At 41.3% G+C, this 16,705-nt stretch overlaps 1 protein-coding gene across 2 annotated transcripts in view; it reads right to left on the bottom strand.

Annotated features, from left to right (window-relative positions):
- The window catches only part of LOC306703390 (bone morphogenetic protein receptor type-1A-like), a 37,995-nt gene extending 26,078 nt beyond the window's left edge, over positions 1–11,917 (bottom strand). For both annotated transcript variants that reach the window (XM_079169354.1, XM_079169353.1), the window contains exons 1-2: positions 11,898–11,917; positions 39–153 (exon numbers count right to left, since the gene is read on the bottom strand). The gene's annotated coding sequence lies outside the window, so the exon portion shown is untranslated. The remainder of the gene's footprint in view (positions 1–38; positions 154–11,897) is intronic.
- Between the last annotated feature and the right edge of the window lie 4,788 nt (positions 11,918–16,705).

Raw genomic sequence — 16,705 nt, forward strand, 5'->3', positions numbered from 1 at the left:
ACAGCTGTGTGTGTGTGTGTGTGTGCGTGTTTCCATACCTGACTGGTGGCTCCATGGTACAACAGTATGTGTGTCAGCGCACAGCTCCATGGGAAATGTAGTCTTGAAGCCGAGGAAACCGGCCGGATTTAGTCCGACATCACAATCACCGACCTGTCAGAGAGACAAACGAGAGTTATGAAACTAAAACGTTTGTATATTTCAGCGATTATCAAACACTTTGTCGTGACTTTACAGGACGAGCTGCTTCTCCAAGTTTTGTTAATGACTCTAAATGACACCTTGGTTCCTCCCAATGACACCGTGGATCCAATTACTAAAGGAAGCTTCTCTAAAACCTCCAAGGACTGATGAAAACTCATGCATCCTTCCTAGGACCCCATCAAGGACACATACACTTCACTAACAACCCCTCCAAGAATCAATGGAACCTCCTCAGACCCTCCTCGAGACCTCCTGGACATGAATGTGCTCGATCACTAGATCCCTGTTGATGTCAGTGTGTCAGCGGCATGTTGCTGTTTGTAAAGAGATAAGTGGAGCAGTGTGGCTGACAGTCGGAGCGTCCTCCTCCTCCTCCTCTTCTTCGTCCCCTCAAACACAGAAGCCTCTTTATTTGACAGCACAGAGCTCCTCAAAGGAGGCTTTATTTAGTCAAGGAGGCAGACGTCAGGAGAGTGAGTTAATATTCACACCCGGAGATTTGAGAGGAGAGTCAAACACGAAGCAGAGATACTGCAGAGAGAACAGGAAGCTGACAAACTCACAAAATAAAACTCCTGACGTAAGAACACACGAGGGGGAAGAACATCTGAAACCCAGCCATGACCTTTCACCACAGAAACACATTTAAAGTCAAAAATAGCACCACTTAAAAATGTTACTAACATGTGTGTAATACCAGGAAAACTACCAGGACGTAGGCAGATGTAAACCACCATCACTGCAGTGGCCCCCTTACTCATAAAGCCTGAGCAGAACACAAATACAAGCAAAGAGTTTCACTTTTCAACTTCTTTTCGCACACAAGGTATGTCGAGAAGAACCTGTAATACCGGTTACATGTTGAAAATGTAATTAAAATGACAATGAACTATGGATATAAATAAAAATAAATAACAATGCTAGCTTAAGCTAACACCACCCTGCTGCCGCCTGAGCTAACACACTCAGCTGGAAAATATACTTGAGAACAGTGTGGAAAACTGTGTTGATGAGTTGACCACTAGCTTCAGTCAGTCAGTGTGTGTGTGTGTGTGTGTGTGTGTGTGTGTGTAGCTCCACCTCAGGAGAGGGAAAAACGGCAGCGGTGGGGATTCAGCCGCTGAGTTATTATAGAACAGACGAGGAGAAAATAGATGTCCGAAGACGGGGGCTGACAGCGGTCACGAGGTTGGCGAAAAAACAGCTGCTGCCTTCTCTGTCCAGCACACACACACACACACACACACACACACACACACACACACACACACACTAACTTACTTTATGGATGGGAAGGCGGTGCCAAGAAAAAGACAGACGGAGGGAAAAACAGATCTCCCACACACAAAGGTGGACTGAAGCTCTGCATCAGAATATTTCTACGTGAACAACGATGCATTCTAACAGCCGAGTGGAAACAACTTTAAGATGTTTAAATTATTTTTGGTTGAAATATTAAATGATTCAAACAGTGACGAGCAGCACGGAGAACATGTATGCAGCAGATCATGTTTGTTTACAACATCTGTGTTGACATTTGAAAATCGCAAAAGGCCGTATGGCCACACGTGCATGATTCTGACTTTGTATCAACGCGTAATCTATTCAGCATTTATTCTGACTTATTTTTTATTCTACCGTCCTCCGTGTTCTCTACTGTGTTCCGTGTTCTTTACTGCGTTTATTTATCATCCTCTACTTTCTCTGAAGAACCGCAGTAGAGAACTGCAGTAGAGAACCGCAGTAGAGCACACAGTAAGGAACCGCAGTAGAGAACCGCAGTCGAGAACCAGTCAGACGATGATGTGTGTTCATCCTCAGTAGTAGCTGCAGTACGAGGCTCTGGACTGTTTGCACTCTTGAAACACAACCAGCAGCTATTTAAAGGCAACACAACAGAGACACGCTGACCTCATCTGTACATTCCTTCTGCTTTGTCAGACTCACTTTTATGTTCTCAAATTTACATTTAATCCTCTACACAAAGATAACACTCTGATGGCTTTAAAACATCACTAACTCAACATCAGTCAATTATGCAAATAACCAGCTGAAAACAGTCGTGACATACATTGCAGCACAAGAGGAACCAGATTGTTGTTTTCTTAATTTAAAGCACTTCATAGTTGTGTGTGTGTGAGCAGTAAAGCAACTACTGTGCTCGACTTTTGAGCTAATTTCTCAACTAGAAATGATAAAATAAGTTCTCCAGACTTTCACAAACCTGCACATGCAGCGCGATATAATTCTATTGATTGACATTTAGTTTCCAGAGTTCCCCGTCTGTTCTGAAGCATAAACTGCTCAGAGGCAGCCGATGGGGAAATTGTAATTCCTAAACGTTGGAGCGACGTGTCAGACGAAGGTGTGAAAAGCTGTGAAACCAGTCCTCCTCTGGTCAGGAATGCCGGCTGTGATGCTGCATAAACACACAAATACAAAGAGGGACAGCAGAGCTCCAGAGAACAAACACAGACTCATGTTATGCAGTGAAGTTTATCTGCAGTGGAAAACGTTTTTTCTGCTGTTAAGGAAGAGCCATCTGTCTCCATAGATCTATCTGCTCAAGCTTGTTGTCAGTGAAACAATTACTTAACTTACTTAATGTATGCAGGTGCATTTATAAAACAGTCATCTCCAGCTGAACGACATAATTTTGGCCATTTATAATAAACGGTCTAAATTCAATGATTGTTTCACCTCATCTGCAGTAAAAGACAACAATGACATCTGAAGGCCAAAAACATCTGTTTGTTTCCTCCTTGGTGTTTTTCGTCCAATAAGAACATCTCGTTTCCAGGAAACATCAGAGGACGATCTCCATCCTGTCAATCGTTTAATTGAGCTTCGCTAACAGGACGGCCCACCTACATTTTCCTCATAAACAGACCATACAGACTCTTCAGTGTGTGTGTGTGTGTGTGTGTGTGTGTGTGTGTGTGTGTGTGTGTGTGTGTGTGTGTGTGTGTGTGTGTGTGTGTGTGTGTGTGTGTGTGTGTGTGTGTGTGTAGGCTGGCAGGAAGTGGAAGCGAAGCGTTCAGATTCTGATCGCAGCAGTTAAAGCCATCGGCTTTCGCAAAACCAACAAGTGAAGACGAGAGCAGAGGGACGAGTGTGGAGGAGAGGAGGAGAGGCTAATGCCATCAAAGTCAACCGGCAGCGTGAGCTAATTGAAATTAAAGACCAGAAACGAGGAGGCGGAGGCGGGGGGGGGGGACTGATCTTTCCTCATGGCTGCAGCTTGCAGGGCAGCCATGGATAAAAAAAAAACAGTTAAGCCTGAAAAACATCCTCCTGCAGTTCATCAGCCTGATGATGTTTGGTAGCAAATAGATCCTGGGTGTGTACGGAGCGTAGATTCAGAGAAACAATTCAGAAAACACACTTTACTTATAAAACACACCATCTTCTGACTATCAGTTTTGCTTTCTTTCATACAATGACACAAAATGCAGTATCAGTAATACAGAATAGTGACTAAGGACGTCACAAGAAACGATACTTCGGTATCAAGTCGATGCCAAAATTATGAAAATGTGACCTAAAGAACACAGTAAACTCACCATCAACGAGCACATTATTTCTCCCTGATAAAGCTACATGTGAACAACAGCAGCAGTAGGAGGAAAGCTAGTTAACGTTAGCTGTTAGCAGCCAGTGGGCAACACAGTCCTGCAGAGCTAACAGCTAACGTTAACGGAAGTTGCATTAAGTTTTATTTATAATGCATTCAAGCTCCGAGTAAAAATGAGTATTAGGTGAAGATAAGTTACATTATCATGATGTGTTCAAACGTAATCTTGTAGAATAAATACAGTTGTTTGTAGGTGGTGTTTCTGCAGCAATATAAAAGACATTAGAGAGGGAATTATGACTTGATTAACTACCTAACATTAGCTCAAGTACTGTTTTGCCGAATTGGGTATCAAGAATTGTGGAATTTCATTGGTATAGATCACCAAATTTCTGGTATTGTGACATTTATATATCCGACTATTTTTAAGAAGAAAGAAAATACTCAAAGACTGAATCCCCATGCCTGAATAAAAAGTGAAATGGTGATATTGTTCTCTTAAACAGCTGAACGGAAAATATACGACTGCTTAATGGTTTCATGCTGTTTTGTCGTTGTTTAAGAACAACATGTTTGTTTTGTCACACAGACATGTAACCACAAAAGAACTTAACCTCAAATACTCAAGAACCAACAAGTAAAAAAGCCGTAAGCCGATCTGAAAGTGTCTCTGCTGAACTCCTATAAGCTTTATATTATATATTATATTTCACCGTGCGAGTATATTCAGATAACAAACCCAACATCCAGCCTCATCCCAGCTCTCACAAGCGCCCTGAGAATGATCCAATTCATCAGCCGACAGTATCTGCTTTTGTGAATAAAGAAAATCAATGTTAAGTCGGTAAGACGGTCTAATCCACACGGGGGAGGAGACCGCTCGGTTAGTGGCGAGCCGACGGGGGTTGAGGGGTCAGCATTGAGGTCGGGGGTCACCGTCACTTCAGAGGGATCACTGCACCTACCAGGCCGGAGGATTACCGACAAAAGGAAACGCAAATCCCCGTAAGAATGAAGAAGGAACGCAACCAAGACGTCTTAACGGCATCCATGTTATGCTCTAGGTCCATTTTAACATTCATAAAACACAGTTAAAGAACCACAGACTGGTTTAGGTTGTTTTTATTTAAGCTATATCTTAGTTTTGAGCTTGTACCACATTTGTAAATGTCTTATCCAAAAAGATTAGTTTGGTTTGTCTATGGTGAACAATGAAAGCTGGTTAGCTAAAGACAAACGTTAAAGTCACGCTTAAAAGGAGATCTGTCAAAAAGTGGCAACAAAAAAAGGAAAGTAAATGGGACAGCAACTAACGATCATATTATCGATCGATTAATCACATTCTTGAACTGTCCATTTCAATTTCCCCAGACGTCATGGTATTTTAGATATTTTGTTTGTCCAACCAACAGTCCAAAACCCCAAAAAGATATTCACTTCAGTTATAGATAACAGAGAAAACGAATTAATCTTCACATTGAAGAAACTGAAACAACTCCCACAGGTTTGCCACCTCAATGTGTGTCCAGATGTTGGGGGCGTTTCACTGCACATGTGTTAAACGTAAAGAAAACTAAAGTGTACATCAGTGAGACCAAACGAGAGACGTGAGCTAAAACACGGCTAAAGTTATTTACTACAGTAAACAACAACGATAAAGCCATAGTTTGTGTTGTGACGGTAAAGCATGGTTCCCTGTGGTTCGGTTAACCCTTCGGGTTTTTGAACTCTTGAGGAATGCCGTCCCGTTCGCTGCCGTCACATGACCACACAAAAATCACACATCACCACAAGTAATCTCTATTTCACAGGGAGTGAAGCCACCGCCGTCCAGCAGAACGAGGGGAATGTTTTCCGTCCTACACGTCGAACCACTGAGGGGAGGTGGGTCTGAATTATTCACTGGGATGGGCTGGGTGTATTTAAAGCAGAGATCGATACCATTAAGAGCTGGAGATTGTGAACGCGGAGGCTGCGTCGACCTTCAGCTGAAGCCCGGACAGAGAAGGAAGCATCACTGCAAAAATTAAACTATCTATTTTGGCACGAGTGACTCTTTGTGTGCTAATTGTAAAGCGGTCCGTGTTTCTTACGGTGCAGTACAACAGCAGAGGACTATCGATCTGGTAGAAACTTCAGATGAGCTGAAATACTTTAATTCAACAAGTACACCTCGAGTGGTGAAGCAGTAGAAATAGTAGTTTTCTCTGTTTAAATCATGGTAAAGTGAACATCCTTTAGTTCTGGACGGTTGTTAGACTTCACTAGACATTCTGAAAAGCTGAATCAATTAATCACTAAAGTCAAAAATAAAAGGATAACTAGCTGCAGCACTACATCAAGACAGAAGTAGATAAAGTATAAAGTTAAAAACCTCCAAACAAACATCATTAAATACAGATTACTACCGTATCTGCTAAAGCCACAAGTGTCTCACAGCTACCACTACGAGAGCCGCCCCTCAGGTTTTACAACCAGAAACACATTTTACTGATTTCTGAGACTCAGGTTTGATCTTCAAGCTTTTGGTCGTCTCAAGAAAACCAAAGTCTCCCTGAAGCTGTTTCACCTTTGCCACACATCCAGGAGAATGAAAACACACGGCGCAGGATATAAAATATCTCTGCAGGGATGGAGGAGGGGGGGAGGGAGGTGATGGTGGTGAAGAATCGTCCCTCTGTGTGCTCAGCTTTACTGCCTTTATTTATCTGCTATGCTGCAGCAAAGAGGCTGGACGTATGGAGGAGGAGGAGGAGTGCATGTTTTCCTCCCTGGCTCAGCCACTCTGTCTCCAGGCTGCTGGGGGGAGGAGGAGGAGGAGGTGGAGGGAGGCGAGGCAGACCGAGCAGAGCGCTGGAGATGTGAAACCTGATCTCCTTTCCTACCTCCTCCCTCCCTCCCTCCTCCACCACTGCCACCTCGCCAGAGAGCCTCCGAGACTCCCTGAGTAATCTGATCCTCAGTCTCTGGGACTGGAAACACACTCCGAGACAGAGAGAGAGGTGGAGGAGGGTAGGAAAAGGAGAAATGGAGGAAAAAAAATAGAAACAGAGCCGAGGGAAAGAGCGAGATCCCCGAGCTCAGAAAGACTCCCAGGAGACAGAAAGCTGAGAGGAAGTAGACCGAGAAGAGGAATGAAGAAAGGGGAAGAAACAGAGATGGAAACGGAGTAGAAAGGACAGACTAGAGACGTGTGATCAACATCAAGATACCGTCACCATAACTGCAGCGTTAAAACAGACATTTTCCACATTCAAATAATCATATTTATCATTACTCATAGATTGGATGATGTGAGCGGTTACTTTCTTTAAGGTGAATCTAGTTCAGCTTCTAACGAGGAGCCAATAAAAGAATTGATGTGAAAAGAGGGGAAACAGATGTAGGAAACAAAGAGAGGGGAACAAAACGAGATGAGGGAAAGTGAAGGAGAAATACATGCTGATGGCTTTCAGTGGATTCTTTTTCATTCTGTACAAGAAACTAATTTAATGTGATTTAATAAGAATATCAATTGAGTCACAAATGATGTGAAACACAAATGTGAAAGTTGATTTAGACAGTAATAAGCTGTCCACTGAAAGTCTGGTGATAACAGAAAATGGTGATTATTTTGGATCAGTGGCCACGTGAGTTTATTTAACAACACACAGTTTGTAGTCTTGATTGTTAAAATTGAATCTGTGCTGTGCGAGTATCGGTCTTGTAGCAGCAACGGCATCTAGTTTCTCCTGCCGCGGTTATGAACACGAGATCTCTATCTGTGCAAGATAGATGCTCAGCATTAGCGCCATTAAACAGCAGAACAAACTACAGGACTACACACAGCTGCAACGAGCACGGCTAAAAGTGAAAGTAACATGGCTGCCGGCCAAAAAGGGGAGTGACTTTGAAGGTGTGGATATGAAAGGTTTGGTCTACAACAAACCACAAGGTACACCCTACTGTATGAGCCACAATGTCAACGCTCCAAGCTACAGGCTACAGGCTACAAGCTAGAAGCTACAATGTCTTGTGCTACCACAAGGTACACGCTGCAAGATGAAAGGAACATGCTAAAGGATGCTACAAGCTACAAGCTACACGGTTTTCTAGCTGGCGACTGTGTTTCCATGCATTTGATTAGCCAGTAAATTCACTGACACTGGACTGTGCAGTGGAAAAATCTAATCTGTTATCAATTGTATTTTGTTCTGAGCCGTCTGTGGCAGCATGTCTGGTCTGAGGCGTGCGTCGTTTCTCTGGCTGATGTTTTGATTTTTCCTAAAAGCAGCCCGGCCAGACTCCAGCAGCATTAACTGGTCTTTTCCTGGAGACTGGTCTGGTCCCAGTACAGAGGTGGTGGTGGTGGTGTCATCCTATGAGAATAGATCTGCAGCTACAAACACCAAACACACACACACACACACACACACAGCGTAGACTGGGCGACACCACGGACTAATCACTGAATGATAAACAATCAGTGGGCGAAGGAGAGATATTGTGGCGTCTGTGTCCTCACTGATAGATGGACAGAAAGGAAAAGCGTGGTGAGACATATTTTAACCGTTGTCCGTCCCGTCACTGCTGCTGCTGCTTCATCCTGGTCTAACTTCATCAGTGGCATTCATTGCCATGCAACATACAACTAAATAACAATGTTGTGCTGGAGCTGAAGAGATTGGTCAATTAATAGATTAGTAACTTTTCAAGAAACATTTCTAAACATCCCGTAGTACCGGCCCGCTTCTCCAGATGTTCCGCTTTTCTTCGTCTTATGCGACAGTAAACTGCGTATCTCCGACTCTAAACAGCAAAGACATGAAGGAGAAGACAAGAGGTGACTAAAACTCTGCCGAACAAATACGCGTCCTCAGATTGTATTTAGTCTTTGGCTTCAACGATACGTCGCTCTATCTCCCTCTCTTTTGTTGTGGCTTTAGCTCACCCACCGTCAGTCACTCTGTTATTTCGGTAACACAGATCCTGGGCTTGGCTGAGGAATGTACAGCTGTCTGGCATATGGATAATACTAGATTTTAATTTCCAGCAACGCCCCCCCCCCCCTCTCCAATATGGAGGAGGCAATGGACTGCAAAGGGATAGAAGAGCAGAGTGTGTTTCTTTTTAAATGGTAGAGCTGAAGGCACAAGACTCAAACCATTTTCAGTGCTTTTTAAGCTCATGATTGATATTCAATGACATAAAAAAGATCTTACTAGAGTGATGGGGGTCAAAAATGCATCCAAACATGTATCTGAGGATAATTTAAGGTCTGTGTTAATCAACAGTTACAAGTCTGTTTGCGTTACTCCATCAACAGGTAAACACAAAGAGGGAATTCTGTGCTGAAGCTTCGCGTTAACGTCAGATAGACTTTGGAATATATTTTTGCGTAGAATGAAGTGTGGAAGTTGTTCCCCGTCTCTTTAAATAGCCAGTATGGAGAGGAACAATGATTACAACAAAGCAAAGCCTGCTTCAACATTCACACGAACGCCTGAATGTTGTTTTTTTTAGACGGACTTTATCAACTGCTAAACTTGACCGACATTTAGGCGGATGCGACAGCTGACTTACCATCTAACCTGCAGAACCACGATATCAAGAACACAAGTTCATTTACCAGACAAGAGTCTGTTTGACGTTAAAATGTTTGCGCATCACCACACCGATAAACGACTGGCGTCAGTTACAATCTTGTTCTAATTTAGTGTAACGTAAATTGCTCGTTTAGTCTAAAAGCAAAGATGAAATCTGTTTACGTGGATGAATAAATACACCTTCCCCGATACATAAACAAGACATTCATGAGACCAACATATTCAGAATCTAAGATATTATGTTCTCATTTAATACACAACGACAGCAACGGATGCTAAATTAACAGAGCAGCTCTGTTTGATGTCTCCTCTGATCTAAACAATGACGTCAAGATAAAAGCAAAAACAGGAACATCAAATAAAAAAAAATGATTTTTATGAACTTTGGTCATTTTATAGAGGAAGACGACTTGATGCAATAGATATTTTTAAAGTACTTATTTCCCCTTTTTTCAGACAAATATATCTCCACAGAAGTGAACTCTGAATAAAAGGTTTAAGTTAAAACTAAACACACCGACTGAACCCATGGAATGGCTTTAATCCAACTAAACTTAATGGTTTTGAGGTTTTAGCCAATACAAAGCTTGAGATGTTGTTATTATTAAACTTGTTTGGGGAATAAAACATGCTAAAAGAGTTTTAAATACTGCTGGACTAAATGTGAAACCTGTATGTTCCAAGTTTAAGAGCTAAATGGAATCACACGAGGAACCGTACAGCCTAAAAACAAACAGAATTTTAAATTATGACATTATAAACGCAAATATTGTACCAAGGAGGTGACAGCAGACGTGACACTTCAAGAGAGACTTATGATCACTAGAGCTGATCGATTGAGCCACATATTGATTATTTGATTAACCCTTTCAGCACCAGCGTGAGCAGCCAGAGACAACAAGCGACCCACATTATCCAACAGTTAAAGTAAAACCGTGTTTACTATTAGCAGATAAGAATACCAGCTCACTGTTGGGACTGAAGCTGTGAACAGAAATCAATCCTCGTCGCCTTTAACGTCAATAAAACTGCAATTTGGTTTCCAATACAGAAGTAAATGGAAAAACTGGTTTATATTTAAAAAAAGAAGCATCAATCATGAGAGCTGAACATTGGTTCATTGTGTTAGTAATGCTGGTGAAGTTTATGTAAAACAGACATATGTTTTGGATGATTATGATCTATAGAAAAACTAAATTCTTCAGTTTTCTAAAACACTAATATGGTCAGAAATAGTTACCGGTGAAGGCTCCAAATAACATCTATTGTCATCCATTGATACAATGATATTGTTCACTAGTCATTGTGATGTGTTTATTATCATTTTCAGGGACTTGTATACATGATCAGTGATAATAACTCCTCTTAAAAAGGCTTGAAGACTGTGTGGGATCTTCTGCTGCTGTACAAAGTGAATATAGTTGTTTTTTGCAACAAAACAAATCACTTGGGACAGGCACTGTTTACTGTTTTATAGACGATACAGTACGATACACAGATTAACTGATAATGAATGTAACCTTAAATGTGTATGACAAGAAACTAATACCGATTATTGGTCTTTTTTTGTGAATGGTACTTTTCACAGAGTGCAACAAGTGTGTTTTACAAAAACTATAAAACGTAAACTTTAAGTCTCTAAAATGGATCTAAGCCAAAGGAACAAAGCCCACATGGCCGAAGATCTGATTATGTTTATTTCTGCTTCTCTGTTCAATTTAATCAAGCTTGTTTATCTCTTGAACAGAGCCACGGAGGCATAAGCAACACACAGGCTGGTACAACCAAACCTAAGATAATAACATCAAATGTTGATTTAAATGGTTTGTTTAAATGTGATAAAAACCTGAAAACATGCAACATTGTAAGTTACTTCCCAAACAAAGTTAGCAGACAATGCTAACAACATAACTAACTAACATTTAACGAAATAAAAACTTACTAAAAACCAGCATGCACTCCTCTTTCACCAAAATAACGTGCACGCTAACTTGGTAGCACACGTTCGGGCTTTACTATAATTACAGACGAGGGATGTAAACTATGCAGCAAAGTGAGCTAACAGAGGAATGTGGCAACAAATCAGCAACTTCTATACGAAACTACTGCAAACGTCTCCGTGATCAACAATATTAAGTTAATTATGTGTTTGTTGTTTTAAACTGTGATTACAAACTTCGTGCTGCAAGAAGAAGTGAATCAAACTTTTTATTTTTCCACGACAGCAGCCAGAAAGGGTCCGTCTATCGCCTGGCGCACAACACACACACACACACACACACACACAACACAAAAAAATCTGTTCGCCGAACTACCTGTTGTTTATAGTAACGTTTTCCACGACCTTAATACACAGTAAAGAGCATAATATATTCATGCATGTATATATTTTAAATATCCACAATGTAAAGTATTACAGTGAGTTTGTTTAAACTCGAAAAATACGTAAACACGGAGTGTGTTCGCTCCAGGGTTTAGACGGAGCCCAGAAGTAGGGCTCCGATCGGGAATGAAGTTTTTGGATTCTTCCTTACCTTTTCTCCTTCTTTCTTTAATGTATCTCTGCGTGTGCTGAACTCATTTCGACGCTATTTCTTCGTAGCTGTTCAAGTAAAAGTCCCACCATAATAAAAAGATTAAAAAAACGCAATTAAACACGTTTTTTCTCCAATATTTTCGCCGTCGTACAGTCCTCAAGCTCCCCGATCCAGTCGGTCTGTGGTCGGGGCTGCTTGATGATGGAGGACAGCAAATACCAGCCGAACAAAGATCGCCTATGATCCGGAAAGATGGATCACTCTGTTGTGGTTAAAAAACAAAAAGGCAGAATTTCCGGTTGGCAAAGAGGTGGGTGTTGACTGACCACGCATATGCCAAAGATGTCCACCTTTCAGGTGTCTTTAAGTGAGTGTGTAGTTTTCATTTTCTGATGGACACACAAGCTAGTTTTTTATTTTTATTTATGTATTGGTTTATTTGATAAGGGACAGTGCACATTAATACAAACATTGCTGTAAATGCGCCAGAGTTAGAGGCTATATTTCATCTGTAGTCCTAAGGCAGATGTTACAAAGTCAACCTAAAAACAGAATATAAGATTACATTTACAAAGCTATGCAGTATTGACCCTTTCCAATGCGTGCACAAACAATGAAAGAAGTGAGAATATTAATATAAGTAGTATCATCAATCAGGAGAATCTTATACTGCATTGTTAAGTACTAACAAGACAAATTAAACACACACAAAGCAAATAAATTGAGGGATAGCTAACATGGACTAAAGACAAGATTATGCTGCAATGTCACAAGATTATGGTGCATACAAAACATAAAAGCATGTAGAGTATGTGAAATATATAAATCAGTCAGACACAGCTCATCCCAGTATTTTCTTTAGACTCAATACTTATAAATCTTGACCAGAATTGAATTGCAATTATTGCAGAAACATTTTTAGCAATACACAGCAATTTGCCCCTTCATGTTGGAAAATAAACCATACAGAAAATGAATAAGTAGACAGACAAAAATGGAGCTTTATTTCTAGTTTCCGTTAAAAATTCTCAAGGGGGTTGACAAATAAATCTGAGTCCATATCTCAGGGTTGACTACTGAGCAGACTCTATCCACAGATGAAGATGAGATTTTGTTCTCTGGAAAAAACTTGTAGCCCTAAATTTATTTAACATTATTTTGTCAAACACTTAGCTTTCAAAGGTAAATTATAAACCTCCAAGCTAAAATAATATATATGTAAAACGACAATCTACGATGTTGTTTACAAATCACCAGTGAAGAACCTTTATGAAACCCAGTATTTCAGTTGAGCTTTTATTCTTCTGAACATAAGTAAATATCAACAAGTATATTACTCATTACTTTTGGTGTCCCGATATAGTGGCAGAGTGAGAACTCCAGTGTGTTTTTCTTCCTCTGTGCTTCCAATCACTGCTGGTCTCTGACTGTGACTTTTATTTTGAAGTCAAATATAAGAGCGACCTAGGCGCCCTCTGGTGTTGATTAGGGGAATATCATGTTCACGAACTTTTCCACAGATTTTGAACCTTCGTTCATATCCACAAATATGAAACTATAAGGTTGGAACCTACGCCACTTTATAAATGGCATTCCTGGAAATATTTCACACAAAGGATTCATTATGACCTTTTTTTTCAGAGTTCAGACTACACTCCTCTTTGAGGCACTGCTGGGATTTGAACCCAGGATCTCCTGTTTACGAGACAGGCACTTTGACCAACTAAGCCACAGCGCCTCTGGAAAGGTCTTTTTCTCCAATTTTAAACAGTCGTTAATTATCTCAAATATGAGAGCAAAAAATTGAAGTCAACACTACCCGGGAGAGGCACTGCTGGGATTTGAACCCAGGATCTCCTGTTTACTAGACAGGCACTTTGACCAACTAAGCCACAGCGCCTCTGGCAAGGTCTTTTTCACCAATTTTAAATAATCTTTAATTTTCTCAAATATGAGAGCAAAAAGTTCAATTCAACACTACCCGTGAGAGGCCCTGCTGGGATTTGAACCCAGGATCTCCTGTTTACGAGACGGGCACTTTGACCAACTAAGCCACAGCGCCTCTATCCAGGACTTTTTCACAAAATGTAAATGGTCAATCATATTCTCAAATATGACAGCAAAAAGTTGAAGTTGAAACGACCAGGGAGGTGAGGCACTGCTGGGATTTGAACCCAGGATCTCCTGTTTACAAGACAGGCACTTTGACCAACTAAGCCACAGCGCCTCTGGCAAGGTCTTTTTCACCAATTTTAAATAATCTTTAATTTTCCCAAATATGAGAGCAAAAAGTTCAATTCAACACTACCCGTGAGAGGCCCTGCTGGGATTTGAACCCAGGATCTCCTGTTTACTAGACAGGCACTTTGACCAACTAAGCCACAGCGCCTCTGGCAAGGTCTTTTTCACCAATTTTAAATAATCTTTAATTTTCTCAAATATGAGAGCAAAAAGTTCAATTCAACACTACCCGTGAGAGGCCCTGCTGGGATTTGAACCCAGGATCTCCTGTTTACGAGACAGGCACTTTGACCAACTAAGCCACAGCGCCACTACGAAGGACTTTTTCACAAAATGTAAATGTCGTTCATTTTCTCAAATATGACAGCAAAAAGTTGAAGTTGAAACAATCCATGAGAGGCACTGCTGGGATTTGAACCCAGGATCTCCTGTTTACTAGACAGACACTTTGACCAACTAAGCCACAGCACCTCTGGGAAGATGTTTTTCACCAATTTTAAACAGTCGTTATTTTTCTCAAATATGAGAGCAAAAAGTTGAAGACGAAAAGACCAAGGAGGGGAGGCGCTGCTGGGATTTGAACCCAGGATCTCCTGTTTACTAGACAGGCACTTTGACCAACTGAGCCACAGCGCCTCTGGAAAGGTCTATTTCACCAATGTTAAACAGTCGTTAATTTTCTCAAATATGCGAGCAAAAAGTTCAATTCAACACTACCCGTGAGAGGCACTGCTGGGATTTGAACCCAGGATCTCCTGTTTACAAGACAGGCACTTTGACCAACTAAGCCACAGCGCCTCTATGAAGGACTTTTTCACAAAATGTAAACGGTCAATCATATTCTCAAATATGAGAGCAAAAAGTTGAAGTCAACACTACCCGTGAGAGGCTCCGCTGACATTTGAACCCAGGATCTTCTGTTTACTAGACAGGCACTTTGACCAACTAAGCCACAGCGGCTGACTTTTCCACAGATTTTGAACCTTCGTTCATATCCACAAATATGAAACTATAAGGTTGGAACCTACGCCACTTTATAAATGGCATTCCTGGAAATATTTCACACAAAGGATTCATTATGACCTTTTTTTTCAGAGCTCAGACTACACTCCTCTTTGAGGCACTGCTGGGATTTGAACCCAGGATCTCCTGTTTACGAGACAGGCACTTTGACCAACTAAGCCACAGCGCCACTACGAAGGACTTTTTCACAAAATGTAAATGTCGTTCATTTTCTCAAATATGACAGCAAAAAGTTGAAGTTGAAACGATCCGTGAGAGGCACTGCTGGGATTTGAACCCAGGATCTCCTGTTTACTAGACAGGCACTTTGACCAACTAAGCCACAGCACCTCTGGAAAGATGTTTTTCACCAATTTTAAACAGTCGTTAATTATCTCAAATATGAGAGCAAAAAATTGAAGTCAACACTACCCGGGAGAGGCACTGCTGGGATTTGAACCCAGGATCTCCTGTTTACTAGACAGGCACTTTGACCAACTAAGCCACAGCGCCTCTGGCAAGGTCTTTTTCACCAATTTTAAATAATCTTTAATTTTCTCAAATATGAGAGCAAAAAGTTCAATTCAACACTACCCGTGAGAGGCCCTGCTGGGATTTGAACCCAGGATCTCCTGTTTACGAGACAGGCACTTTGACCAACTAAGCCACAGCACCACTACGAAGGACTTTTTCACAAAATGTAAATGTCGTTCATTTTCTCAAATATGACAGCAAAAAGTTGAAGTTGAAACAATCCATGAGAGGCACTGCTGGGATTTGAACCCAGGATCTCCTGTTTACTAGACAGGCACTTTGACCATCTAAGCCACAGCACCTCTGGGAAGATGTTTTTCACCAATTTTAAACAGTCGTTATTTTTCTCAAATATGAGAGCAAAAAGTTGAAGTCGAAAAGACCAGGGAGGGGAGGCGCTGCTGGGATTTGAACCCAGGATCTCCTGTTTACTAGACAGGCACTTTGACCAAATAAGCCACAGCACCTCTGGAAAGGTCTATTTCACCAATGTTAAACAGTCGTTAATTTTCTCAAATATGAGAGCAAAAAGTTCAATTCAACACTACCCGTGAGAGGCACTGCTGGGATTTGAACCCAGGATCTCCTGTTTACTAGACAGGCACTTTGACCAACTAAGCCACAGCGCCACTGGCAAGGTCTTTTTCTCCAATTTTAAATAATCTTTAATTTTCTCAAATATGAGAGCAAAAAGTTCAATTCAACACTACCCGTGAGAGGCACTGCTGGGATTTGAACCCAGGATCTCCTGTTTACAAGACAGGCACTTTGACCAACTAAGCCACAGAGCCTCTATGAAGGACTTTTTCACAAAATGTAAACGGTCAATCATATTCTCAAATATGAGAGCAAAAAGTTGAAGTCAACGCTACCCGTGAGAGGCTCCGCTGACATTTGAACCCAGGATCTTCTGTTTACTAGACAGGCACTTTGACCAACTAAGCCACAGCGGCTGACTTTTCCACAGATTTTGAACCTTCGTTCATATCCACAAATATGAAACTATAAGGTTGGAACCTACGCCACTT

The sequence above is a fragment of the Pholis gunnellus genome (genome assembly GCF_910591455.1).
Source record: "Pholis gunnellus genome assembly, chromosome: 11".
Taxonomy (NCBI): Eukaryota; Metazoa; Chordata; class Actinopteri; order Perciformes; family Pholidae; genus Pholis; species Pholis gunnellus.